The following is a 13981-nucleotide window of genomic DNA, read 5'->3' as shown; positions in this document are numbered from 1 at the left end:
AGCTGACTCGACCACTTTGGACTTATAAATCAGTTGGTGCTACCATTGGAAATTCATTCATTCATCCATCGTCGTCGTCATCGTGGTCACCGTCATCATCAGTGGAACAACAACGCCTGACGACCCACCACTAATGAAGATCAATGACAAACCTCGCTGGATCCATGGTGGTGACTATCTCCCTCTTGCTTCCTGCAAAGACTCCTTGCTTCTATTTCCTATCTTTACTATCGCCTGCCTTCCCTTCCCCATCACCCTATATCATAATAGTGTCCATCCTCTCCTTCCCCATCTCCCTAATTAAGATTTATAATAAACTGGTTGGACCAACATTTGAACCGTTGTTTCTTAATCTCACGCCGGGTATACATACATTAAAGAACCTTGCCTCCCTCCTATAAATTGGGGCGAGACAGTCGGAGACAAGAATCACGTGCAGGGAGTAACAGTGCAAACACGAGAGTGCGTGGCAATGTGTGATGAAGGTCTGGCCGTCTGTTTGCTGTTGGCCCTTCTGGACGTCAGGACAGCCAGACAGGTTGTCCTTCATCATGTGCACGGTACTCTAAGGATTGGCTCTTACGGCTGCTTTGGTTGGGCAGCAATAATTCACTGCGCTCATTAGGATCTCAGCATCAGTCTGTAACTTCCACTTCTCGGTCCTGCTTTGAGTTCCTAGGAGCCCTTGCACTAAGAGCAGACTTTTATAGACTCGACTGGTGCAGAGGCAGGTTTACAGGAGGAAAGTGTGTCCATTCGCTTGCGTTCTGGGCATTCATTAATGAAGGGGCCACAAAGATACAGCGCAACTGATAGGTTCAATCCTGCATGGAGCCATTTCTGCCTCTGTTCAAAACCTACATGCATCGTTGCTTTTCCTTGGTAATGTGAGGAGGTGTCACGTTACTGTTAAAGACATGAAAGGTAAGGTCAGAAATTAACTCCAGTACTGAAGCACAGTATTTCTACTGACGGCATAAGAAATCCTCCCGTGAATTTTCCTGCGGGAGAGTAAACAAAATAGCTACAGAAGTCGTTAATCCCGAATCGGATAAGCAAGACTGCGATTGCTGTGCCCCTCTTAATTCCCTCTGCCGTTTTTAGCTGGATTTTTTCCTATTTCCAGGTGAATATTTACTGCCAGTAGTGTGAGGAGAAGCCGAGTGTGCTTAGAGGAAACAGGCTGACTGAATAAGGGGGGACAGTGACATCTTGTGCAGTGCTGGAAGGTGGGCCAGCTGACGCTCAGACACACAGTAACACAGAGTGCTGTGACAGAGTTGGACAGGGATGGACTTTCACAGGACAGCAGCTCTAAGTGGGGTCCCTCTCTTTGAGGACCCTCTGAGAGGAGTCCCTCTCTTTGAGGGACTGAGATCAGGGTTTTTCTCAGGGTGTGTGACTGCAGTCGCTGTTCAGTCCATCACAGGGGTGATGCAGTCAGACTCCTAGGGCTAAGGGGCAAGAAGGGCTTCCTTGACAAAGTCCCGGGCAACCAAAACGCTTTGAATGCGGAGCGCCTGTGCATGTGTTTTCATTCCGTTTGCCCTTCACATTGTGGTGCCTCTCTGTGGTTCAGAACTAAGCAAACCAAACTGCAGCACTTGCTACTTCCTAGGGTGACCCTAATCCTACCTGTTCACCTGTTGGATATTAAGTCTCCAGGTTTTGGGGTTTCTTTTACTGTTAGATTAGGCTTTCCTATCTCCTAAATGAGAATTAGACAGGACTGATTTTTCTCACGCTGCAGTTAATACATCTTGCAATGCACGCTGCACTTATACTTTGCAAAGAAGTTACATAGGTCATTAGTCTTCCAGCACAGGAGGCGCAGCAGCACTTCATTTGAGTACCCGTGCTTTATTTTGCAAAGTTCCATTTGTGAAAGGCAAACAAAATGCATAGCAGTAAGTTAACAAAACCTGAAAAATAGAGTTTGAACATCAGAAATTGCTGCAGTCAAAGCCATCTGAGAATCCAGGTCTCCAGGAAACAAGTAAAGCAAATCCTCTCCAGGACTGTGTCCTAAAAGGAAACAGATCAGAAAGGTGAGTTCTTCCCCCCTTGGAGCACTCACTCACGTAACGTCCATGTAATTTCTAAGGATGCTGCCCAGACGAAGACTGAGGATGCTTCAGAAGAAGACCTTCCTTGCTAAGCCAAACAGAACAAGTAAGGTACCCAAACATTTAGAGCTAATCTAAACCTTAAAGCATATAGGACCTTACAGCATAAGCCTTAAAGCGTAGAAGCATGACCAGCAGGTCGAGGGAGGCGGTGCCGCCCCTCCACACTCATTGAAACCCCATCTGGAGTACTGCATGCAGTTCTGGAGCCCTCAACACAAGGAGGACTTGGAGTTGCTCAAGCAGGTCTAGAGGAGGGCCATGAAGGTGATCAGAGAGGGCTGAAAGCACCTCTACTGTGTGGACAGGCTGAGAGGGATGGGGCAGGTAGCAACAGAATGAGGGGAAATGGCTTTAAACTGGAAGAAGGTGGATTTGGATTGGATATTTTGACTACTATGAGAACTGTGGGTACAATGCTTGACAGACTCAGTGTAGTACAATAAGCTTGAAATACTTACAAGGCATGAGAAGTCCTCTGAATTAAGATTGTGAAAATATCACAGACTTGAACAGAAGCACTTTTTCCCCTTGTAGGTAGATTGTTCTCTTTATTCCCTGTACCTAAAAGGAAGTAACAGTGACTCCACAAATGATCTCTCCTAGATAAAACTTACATTTTATATCTATTCTTACTAAAGTTATACGGAAATCTTAACAATCCTTCAAATTCTACCACTTTCCCTTTAATAGAAAGACAGTTCCAAGAGACACTTTTCAGATTCAGGTTAAAGCCAGAGTACCCATCATGTTTTAAATCTCTTCTACAGCTTGGAATGCCATTGTTAACACTTGTACAGCATCTCCGGAAGCACTCAGTTCAGCTTTCCTCATTTATTTCCAAAAGTTACTGGAATGAATTTGTTTCTTCAAGCATTTGTGAACTGTAATTCCCCGAACTTGCTTGGCTGTCTGAGCCACGTGTTGATATTTTCCACCTCTTAGTGAAACATTTCACTAATGTGAGTTAAGCCAGCATGTGACATCTGTTGTTTCTCCATAAGTTTCTGTTTTGAGTCTGCCTGGACTTCCAGAGATCCATAAGGATTTTAGCATGGTAGAACAGAACATATAAATAACATAGAATGGCTGAGAAAACACAATGAAAGGAGAAAAAAAGAATAACTGTGAACGTTTATTACCTCTGATGTTAATGCTGATAGACTCTCTCTTCTCCTGTTGTGAAGCACAGAAAGCTCTGTTGCACAGTCTTCATCGAGGCGTCCCAGCTGCAAGAAGAAGACCTATACTGAGGAAGCAGCTTTCAAGTCATCTCACAGCCCAATCTCACCGTGATAGTGTTCTGCTATGCAGCAGTCAGTAATTAGCCATGATTTCAGATGCTTTTCTAAACAGTTAGTGTTATGGCTACCTATTACAAGGAGCAAACAGAAAGAGCCATCCAACTTCAGCAACTAGTCCCTCTGTGGCAACAGGTTCTGAGCTCTGAATTCAAGTACAAAACCTGTCAGCAGATGAGACGTTTTACTAGAGCAGAAGTGACGCTTCTGTCTCCTCTTCATCACTAGTTACACGGCATGCACAGCACGGCTGTTCTGCACAGACACAGCGCCACCCAGTGACCAACGGCAGCCATTGCCTGCAAATACACAGCAACTTCCCAGTATCTGCAGCAACAATCTCCCCACGCGTGCACTTACTGAACCAGTGAACAGCATCAGAAGGACCTTGCACGAGACAAGGGTGACTTAACAGTTGTTTAACTGCAATCCGCTTCTTTGGGTCTACCTAGTGGGCAGAAACACTCGAGCTGTTACTTACAGCATTGAAAAGAACTGGAGACAATTCTTCTATTCCTAAGAGCTTCGAGGTGCCCAGAAGCACAAATAGAGACCAGCAGTATTTCATCACTTCACCAAAAGGAAGGTCAAACACCTGAGCTGGGAAGAGCAGTTACAGAACCTGTGGTTACAGCAAACGTTCCACGAGCATTTTGTATTTATGAGACTGCCTAGATATAGCTCAAATGCATACTGAGTATGTTCAGCTTTCTTTATGAGACATCTTTGGTTTACAGACCGGTTTTAGTTCTACAGCACAATTAAGAACATCCAAGCGCAAGCTGCTTGAAGACTGTTTAATTACTAAAATAGTCATTATTTCTATTACCTGTAACTGGTACCATGTTTTTATTTGAGAATTTTCAGCACAAGGCAACGCTCACCTTTTCTTCATGGCATGGAACAATTTAACTTGTTTAAACACTGAATAATTTCCAGGTACTCCACCAGTGTCTTGAGCTCCTGCAACAGCATCTTGTAGATCCATCTGAATAGAAGCGGCTCTTTTTCCTGTAGCAGCTGGTGAACTAGCAGGGTACTGCGAGGTGAAAGCCATTTGGGAACAGCGTATCTTCCTCTCTGCAATAAAACAGTTTAATGAAAATAAAACAACTAAAATAAAAGAGGATTTAGAACGAACCTTGAACAACTATTTGGGTGATTCTGACATTTCTTTACTTTCCAAACATAGGAACAGACCTATGAGAAATCAGCCTTAAGAATCACTTGAATAAATACAGTGGTGAAATTAAGATGTGCTTGGCTGGGGGCAATGCTGGAAGGCAAACTGCTCACAAGAGCTACAAAATGCATGAGATCACACCAGACATACTTTGTTCTGACCACAGTTATGGCACACAGTTGATTTCCTTCAGTATTCCCAAAATGAAATGATGTGGAGCATCACAGGGAAAGAAACACTGCACACAGACACGATGACCCTGATTAGATTCAAGCAGCAGGCTTAAAACAAGTCAGAGTTTTAGATTCCAGGACATTTCAGGGTCTATTATGTGTGAAATTCAGTGACACAACAGTGCCTAGGTGCCTGCGTTTCAAGCAACCTTCAGATCACAGCCACGTAAAATAAAAGCCAATTCGGTGCAGAAATAGCAAGCCTGTATCTTAATACCCGTGAGATTATCCACTTTTTTACTGCAGTCTGATTAAGTTCTAAAACTTGCTCATCCCCGTTCACTTACACAAGTTCCACCAATTCAAGCAATGCAGCTCTGAGATCCTGTGTATGTTAGGCAGGTAGAGCTGAACAGTGCAGAAATGATCTCTGACAGCTCTAAGAGCTCCATTCTGCTTGCAAACTCTCAGTCCAAAACTATTCACAACTCTAAGGAAACGAACACCTGAAGCAGTTGGATCATCTGCCATGTGCCGCATTCTGCTTCTTGGCATAAGGATGAACACAAAGAGTTTTCTGCTGCCCTGCAGAGATGGGCAAAGTCCTGCTCACAAATGGACCAAGTTTCAGTGCACAGACAGGCCTTTCTACCCACAGCTCAGCATGTTCTGCCATCCGAACAGCAAGGCCTCTTGTCAAGCTCAGCTATTTCCCTTCTCAGTGTATTCTAGCACCACTGATACCCAATGTTATCCTCCTGTAGAGTGCCATCGTATTGTCATCATCCAAAGGAAAAACCCCCACAGCAGAGCATACAGCAGGACACCCATGCTCCAAATATCCGCCTGAAAAACAAAAAGACAAGCTTACAAACCTGAAGCACCCAAAATGGCTTACTGACAGATTGCATTGTCTGTCCTTGCCAAAGCCCACACATGGCCCATGAAAAGCTGGCTCTTTCCCTCAGCAAAAAAAACCTTACAGTCCCAGAGAAAGCACATAACCCTCATTCAATTGCTCTTCCACTCAACTTAGAGCGCTACTAAAACCAGTATCTTCATCTTAGCTCATCACACTGCTGCAGTTCCTTTGACCAGGATTTCACTGGCAAAAATGAAATCAAAGCCATCACAAGGGATTTAGCACAGTTGTGTGTTACTGGCTACGAGAGCTGTCAGCACAGTCACCTGTAAGGCTCTGCTGCTGTTCTACTGATGTATAGGCACAACAAGGTTCACACGCCTCACAGTGCAAATCTCTGAAGCTGCTGTTTTGTAGAGCCCCAAAGCAGTCGCTTGAGACAGTTCGGGATCAGCCAAACCAGCCAGCTGTGTGAACTGAGACCAATTGCACTTTTCTAGTCTGCGGCCACTGACAGCTTCTGAGAGCTACCAAGCAATGCAGCCTAGCAGAATTCAGAAGGGAAACCAAGAGAGCCTACCTGAGCTCCACTGCGTTTAAATGCTCCGTGCAGAGGGGAGGGAAAGAGGGTAAAACAAAACACCGGTCTACATACCTCTGAGCCAGTATCCACTTTGCCCTGGATTAGCTCTGGTGCTGAAGAAGCCGGGCTTCCACAGCATGTGCTCAGGCGGTAATCAAGGCCTCCCTGGAATAACACAAAGAATAGAGAGAAACATTGGCTTTAACAGAGTTGACGTCTTCGGGGAATAACACTTCAGAAGCGTCAGAGGCTTCTTCTCCTGTGTATATTTTCATTCATCTTACATTTTCGACAGGACTAGGGGCAACGGGCTGAAACTCCAGCATAGGAAGTTCCGCACGAATGTGCGCAAGAACTTCTTTACGGTGAGGGTGACGGAGCACTGGAACAGGCTGCCCAGGGGGGTGGTGGAGTCTCCTTCTCTGGAGATATTCAAGACCCGCCTGGACGCCTACCTGTGCGACGTGGTGTAGGGAGCCTGCTTTGGCAGGGGGGTTGGACTCGATGATCTCTAGAGGTCCCTTCCAACCCCTATAATTCTGTGATTCTGTGATTCTGTGATTTTGCTTTCATTCAATGTGACCTCACTAAGCAAGTATTGTCTCAGACCGTGAGTATCACGTAAATGTGCAGATCTCAAGCTGCTCACTTATCCAGTGCCCTTGGCATGTTGCATTATTTTCCTCAGCTGATCATCTGGATCGTGCCTGTTGGTTGTGCAACAACAGCCTGTCGGCCTTGATTACCTGTGGGAGGCTCCAACTTTGGCCAGGAAAAATTATTTGAGGGTACGTAATTCTCTTTGAATCAGTAAGGCAGCCTTCCCATTCTTTCTTACCAGCACCCATCTTCCATGTTAATAAAGGCTTCTGGAAATCAGTTTGAAGATCAAGAAACAATTCAGTTCAAGCATATGCAATCATAGGATCCGCATGTCACCTGCAAAAGTCATTTGATTCTATCCACAATCTCAGCCTACCTACAGTTCCTTAGAAGGTTCCTGAGGCGCACCAACCCCATACTCCGAATACAGACCCTTGCATAAGACAGGTGATGTACCTACAAGGTTATCTACAGCTTAGACTACGAAAATAGGGAGTCTAGGTAGACAAAATGATCTAACTGTGCTTCTGAGCAATCTGTTAACCACTCTCACACAGTTCAGGCCATTCCAAACAAGATGCAAGTACATGCCAGCCACAGAAACAGCTTGATTTTAGGGTGTTTGCTTGGACAAGTCCCTGTTGCATATGGTGGTCAAACATGCATTACTTGGGGGCACGTTATGTTTTATTTAACAGATGCTCTTCCCTTTGGCTTTGCACAGAGTCCAAAGTCTATCAGCTTCAAATTATCAGTCAGCAGATTTTCCCGGTGGATGGGAAAGCAGTCAGGAATGATTTTCACCCAAGTGCCCAAGGAAAGACATTTTCTCTTCTGCTATTTCTTGCTGTGGACAGTGGTTCCCAGTCTACTAAAAGCTCGCTCGCTCTCGCCGTCTCAGAGATCTTCACTGACTGCTAGCAAGTACCCATCTTCCAATAGCCCAGGTGGGAAATACCAGCTTGTATCTGTTGCAAAGGACCTGGGGACTAGGAGGACAAGTGGTGATAGAGCACAGGCTGAATGCAAGCCAGCAGCGCGCTCTGACAGAAAAGAAGTACAACAGTGTCATCAGCTGCATTAAAAAGCAGCACAACCAGACCAGGGCAAGTCATTCCTGCTTCAACACTCATTGGACCGCATCTACAACACTGTATCTAGTTTTGGCCAGGAAGGATAACAACCTGAAACAGATGCTGTGGATGACCTGCAGCCTGTGCAGGGGGCTGAAGCTCCCACTCAGTGAAGAGAAGCTGGGGAGAAAGATGTTTGTTCAGAGGAACCTCGTGGCAGCTTCTCAATGCCTACGGGGGGGAGAGGGGGCGCGTATGAAGATTGACTGAGGCTGTGGCCAGCAGGTCACGATGGGATAGTGACAGGAAACAGCCATACACCAGAACAGCAGACTAGATAGAAGGAAAAAGCTTTTCAAGCACTGAACGTATTCCCCAGAGAGAACATGCAGCCTCATCCCTGGGAGAAGGCGATGATGAGAGTGGGAAAAGCTCTTGAGAAACTTGGTCTGACGATTCCCAGAGCAGCAGGTTCAGGCACAGATCTCTACAAGTCCCCTCCACACCAAGTTACCGTCCAAGCCTATAAATCCATCAGCCTCTCAGCTGGAAGCCAGTTTCTTCTAAGAGGGATAGACAGTGCTTTCTTTTTCAGAGGGGAAAGGTTCTTTAGATAGAGGGATTTCATAAGATGCCTAGGAAAATGCTCGTGCTGGAATGATTTGCTTTACTGAGAGATACCGGCAGCTTAAAAAATGCAAAGCTCTAACCTACTTGTGAGGAAAGATTCAAGCCTTCCAGTACCTAACCTGTGCTTCAAGTCTTCAGTGACAGAAAATCCACTGGATGGGGCCAGAGGAATGCATCTCACCCCACACCCTCTGTATGGCCACCATTTGTTTAAAGGATCACTCTTCCTTGAGGCACGAAACTAGAGCAGTTTACACAACAGACTGACACCACAAGGGCTGTTCTCTAGATACAAACTGCAGCAAAGAGCGTAACAAAAATGGGAAACCAACACTCATATCAGATCTGTGTCCCATAAGGAGCATAATGTTGTACTCCTCTTCCAGAGGAAGATACAAAATCCAGCTCAGCTCCAGAACGTAGTACCAAATAGCAATAAGTATCTAACATTTCCTGCAGTGAAAGAATTCTAAGCACAAGATGATGAAGGATGTCTGAGTTTCAGCTGGGACTGAATTTTCTTCAGTGTCTGATAGTACGAATGCTTTCGTTCTAGAAAAGCAATGTAGACAGCGCGGTGATGCTTGAAGTTGCTGCCAGGCAGCGTTGTGCAGAGCCAAAGTCAATCTCAGCTGAGTGCCCAAGGAAGTGAGAAGGAACAGAATTAGGACAGCTGACTGAAACCGGCCAAAGGGATGTTCCATACCATACGACAGCTTGTGGAAAGAGTTTTGAAGGGGGTAGAACTTCATGTGAATCTCTTCCACTACCAGGAGGCTAACTGGACACGGATTGGTAGGTGGCGAGCAATTGCTTTTGCATTCATCATAACTATTTCCCTGTTCTCTATCTCAGTAAATAATTCCATCTCACTTTGTGTTACTTTTCCCCCCTTCAGTTCTCTCCTGCAGTCCACTGGAATGGAGTGGAGGACTGTGTGATGCTGAGCCACCTGCCAGGTTAAACCACAACAGCAGGGTAACTTTCTCTCTCCCCCGGCAGAAACACAAAAACACGTTAATGGTTATTTATGAAAGACTGACTACAGTTCAGGCTTACTGGTTTGAGGTCTCTGTGGGCATAACCCTGACTGCGAACAGAAGCAATTGCTGAAACAATCTGTCGAAAACAGACTCGAGCTTCCTCTTCCGAAAGGCGGTCCTTAGAAACAGTGGAATCAGAGAGCTGCCCTGTAAGATAAGGTGATCTGAAAATGCATGTAGAAAGTATCAGAGAAAGATCAGTAACAACGGCAGCACAGAAAGCACGGAGCAGCACCGACAGGACTCTCTCCCATTCCCCGTGCTCAATCAGAGCAGTATGCACAAGTGCTCCAGTTACGCCCTGGGTCGTCACTGTGGCAGACCACACCAGCTAAGAAATCTGACCCTGGCCTCAAACTGTGTCACTGAAGCATTGCATTCGTGCTGTGGGTGGCACAGATCACTCAGAAGGTGACAACATTCGGGGGCTCTGGTGTCCCACAGACCTCGCAGATGCTACTTCAAAACACTGAAATAGGTTAGGAATTAAAACCAGTTCTCTTACCGTGAGTGCTGATTAATGGCTTCTACAAAGAGAGAACATGTCACATTTCCTACTTAATTTTCAAACCAGTGAATCTTGAACCCGGTCTCCACTGAGATCTGTCAGAATCATCTCAGCTTTATTTTTATATTATTGTCTACTGCTAAAGATCAAAACAGTAAACCCAAGTGTGGCAGAAACTATTTCTTACCTCTAAGGCTATAAATATTTCTTTGGTGTCTCTCTTACATGATACAGTGGGCAACATGTGGATGACTTCAGTTCTTCGTGGCATCAGTTTCTGTTTTAGCATGAGGCAAGTCGTCCTTAAGAGACCATAAAAGCAAGCTATGGAATCGCTAACTACTGTGCCATACCGGGTACCACATCTGACTGCTGTGGAACATAAAAAGCACACATGGCACAGTGCACAATTCAACATCAACTCAGCAAAGACTGACATCACTCCGTAGAAATTCTGGAACGCAGATCTGTGAAAACTGAACAGAAAAACATTCAGCATTTTCATTGGCATTTTGTGAAAGTTGCTGTCATGATGTTGAACTTCCTCCACTTTACAGCCAGAGAATATTGCCCTCTGAACAACAAGGAACAAGGTTTGTGGTGCTCTGTTCAGCTCTTTCCAGTTCTACAGCCTCTTTCAAAAGGCAATGGGACCAGTAGGCTGCATTCCTATGTACCATCCCCCTGCCCCCGTGTTCTTGAGAACTCCACAACTCCAACAGAAGATACGATCATATTGAAATGCGTTTTGGCTTACCCCTAAAGTAACTTTGTCCATGACTTTTATTGCAGCTCTTTCACCAGTAAGAAGATGCCGCCCGAGTTTTACCTTTGCAAAACCACCCACAGTTCAAAATACAGATGCTTAAAGTTGAGGGTGAATTCTTCTCTAATGTAACACTACAGGTAAAGCAGAGCACCTAGCATACACTGTGTGTAATGCTTTAATTAGAGGAAGAGGTAATCGGCACCATCAATTTCCAACTGGTTTCAAAAGTTCAAGTTTATACAAATGAAACCTGACTCAGAGAACTGACAAGAGTTGTCAATCTATTCTCAGATTAACTCTGGAGTGGTGAGACAGACTGTTAGGCGTGCTGTTTCTGTACAAAGATGACACTTACCCATTCCAACTGTTCAATGCAATTCCCAGGACTTGAGAATTTCCTCGTAGCTGTTGACAGACATCCTGAAATGGGCATGAACTGAAGATCCTCCAAGCACGTGCAATGAGGAAGTGCCAGCAGTGTTCACATCCTCCTTAGGACATCTTCTTAGAGGCAGATCCAGCACTGCTCATCTCCTCACCAAGGTGCATCCCCCTCTCACCCGGCAACAACAAAACGCAGTGCATGAAGCTGACTTCCCTTGGGCTAACAATAAGTAACACCCCACAGGGCTTTGTGCCACAGAGCAGTAGCAGGGCTGGACTACAGCTTTAGGAAGCAGTGGAAGCCTTTCCCTGTATGGTTACAGTGTCCCTGCATGCACCCCACAGCCAGAGCGGTGCAAGCTGAGCTGCCTTGCTGTTTCTTGCACTCATCCCAATATCTGCGAATGAAGACTCGGAATGCAGTCAAGGCGTTGATTGAGCACGAGCGGGCCTTTATTCAATCGGAGAAAGGAGGGGGTGTGAGGTCTGAAGGAAAGGTGGGATTCATCCTCCCTTATCATCATGAGAGCGGCTCAGAGCTCATGCTGTTGCTTGGGGGCAGGGTCTGGTGGTCTAATTCTATGTCCCCCTCCAAGAGGCTTGGCTTCTCCTCACTGATGCTGACCTGAGCCTGCATGGTGGTGCTGCTGTCGGGGCACTCGGGCTGTGCTTGGGCTGGGCTGTCCTGGGACCCCTGCACTGGGTCCCAATCCAAGCTGGTGCCTGTGGTGTCTGGCAGGCTCAGGTCAGCAGCTTCCAGAGGGATGGGATGAATCAGGGCTTGAACGACGATGACGTTCTTCTCTTCATTGATGCAGCCATATGGAAGGCTATCGATTGAAATGCAGCACCCTGTGCTTCCTAGCAGCTCTGCGTTGATGGAAGCACAGGATGCGCTGTCGTAGCATGCCCTGCGTCTTCGGGACACACATGGGCTTGGATCACCTAAGAAGGAGTAGATGCACAGCGGTTAGTGTCAAATGTTCACAAGATGAATCATGAAAGAGGTTCTTGACATTTGGCTATGTAGTGGTGGTGGGCAGAAGCAAATAGGCTTCTAGCAACAGTGTCACTGTCTTGACAGTGATTCTCGTGCAGGTCCAGCTCTTGTGTTGACAAGAGACTCATTTGGGAAAGACAGGGGTGAACCAAAGATGTCAGGCACGGGCTTGAATGCCAGAAGGAGGTACAAGCCCACTGAAAGCATGAATCCTACCTGTGCTGCTGACAAGCAGTGTTTTGAAAGCTGCATTTGCACCCTTACCTGCCAGGACCACGACTTCTTCTGCGGGATCCCTGGCACTGCTCTGCAGTTGGCGTTCAGCCACAGGGGATGGTTTGCCCAGGCAGAAACAGGAACGCCAACTGCCAGCTGGTGACTCCGTCCGCTTGCTGCGACAGCTTGGTCTGGAGAGAGAAAACAGAGCATGCTGTCAGTCGTGGTGCAGGGTGAGGGAAGAGCTGCTCCGAGCCCTTGCTGACAGTTGCCCGTTCCTGGCAAACCCACCCGACCAATGATGATAGGGGCTGGAAAGGGAAGTCCTCTTTACCTTTCAGATGGAAAATCAATGACCGTGTGGATGTTCCTCATTACAGCTGTGGGGCCTTCCTCCACCTCAGTGTTGCTGCTCCGTGTCGCAGCAGGAGAGCTGCTCTGGACTCTCCTCTCAGCCTGTGCCTCCTGCACGGTGAGCAGCTTTGCAGATGGAGGAGACACCCACACAGACTTGGGCCCGTCCAAAGAACTGTGCCCTGCAAGGGGAAACCACAGGTAAGAGGGAGGATCAGAAAGCAGCCGCACAGCCATCCCAGTTCTGCATTTCTCTCAGACTTGCTAATCCGAGGCACTGGAAGAAGAAGGGCTCAAAACATCTGAACGGCAGTGACGGTTTTCTCCATGTAAATTATGGGTTTGGACACTCTCAGGATCCAGGAACGGGGCACCATATTCTAATCTAAGCCCAGAAGCCTGCAGTCTCCTCAACAGCAAAAGCATTTTCAAAGATCTTGGAGAAGGCCTGGCTTGGATCAAGGTGTCAGATCAACATCAAGCTAATGGAGGAAGACGCTCACCTGCTTCCTCTCCCACGGCTGATGTGGATGTGGAGGGGAAGAGGACATCTGTATGGCTGATGAGGAACTCCACAATATCTGACTGCATCTGCAGCTCCATGCAGGCAGCTTCTCCGTAGGTGGAGGCAGACTGGCTCTGCTGGGATCTGAAGAAAAGGCAGATCTTACAAGTCATTTCCCCAAGATCGTTTCCCCCAGTCTGAATTTTTGTAGCCAAAAACTGACAAGTTGGTCTCTGGAGACTTCCGCAGTGGGCAATCAGCGATGCCACTGACGAAATTCTCCTGGATGATCAGGGACACTGCAGTCCCAGCTAAACAAGTGACTAGAAACTGTTGTCTAGAAATTGTGCCCCTGGGGTTGGGGGACAGCAGAAGTAAGCATCGTGCTGAAAAAGAAGTTTACCTTAAGAGGTTTGGAGCCCACACTATCGCCAAGTTCTGAGCACCCATGTTGGTGACGGAGCAGTTCCCGGCCAGAGACGCCAAGTGTCTCATTAGGTACTCCAGCGTCCTGGAAAACAAGAGGGGCAGATGTTCAGCACCAAAAAGCAAGCCGTGCTGCAGTGCACAAAACAAACCTCACTTCATGCTGGTTGTTGTCATTGCTACCGTCCCTGAATATGAAGTAGATAAAACTTCACTAAGTGCCACCATGCTGCAGCACCAAG

The sequence above is a fragment of the Excalfactoria chinensis genome, chromosome Z, assembly GCF_039878825.1.
Source record: "Excalfactoria chinensis isolate bCotChi1 chromosome Z, bCotChi1.hap2, whole genome shotgun sequence".
In the NCBI taxonomy this organism is placed as follows: Eukaryota; Metazoa; Chordata; class Aves; order Galliformes; family Phasianidae; genus Excalfactoria; species Excalfactoria chinensis.
The sequence above is the reverse complement of the archived record's forward strand: the minus strand, read 5'-3'. Positions refer to the sequence as shown.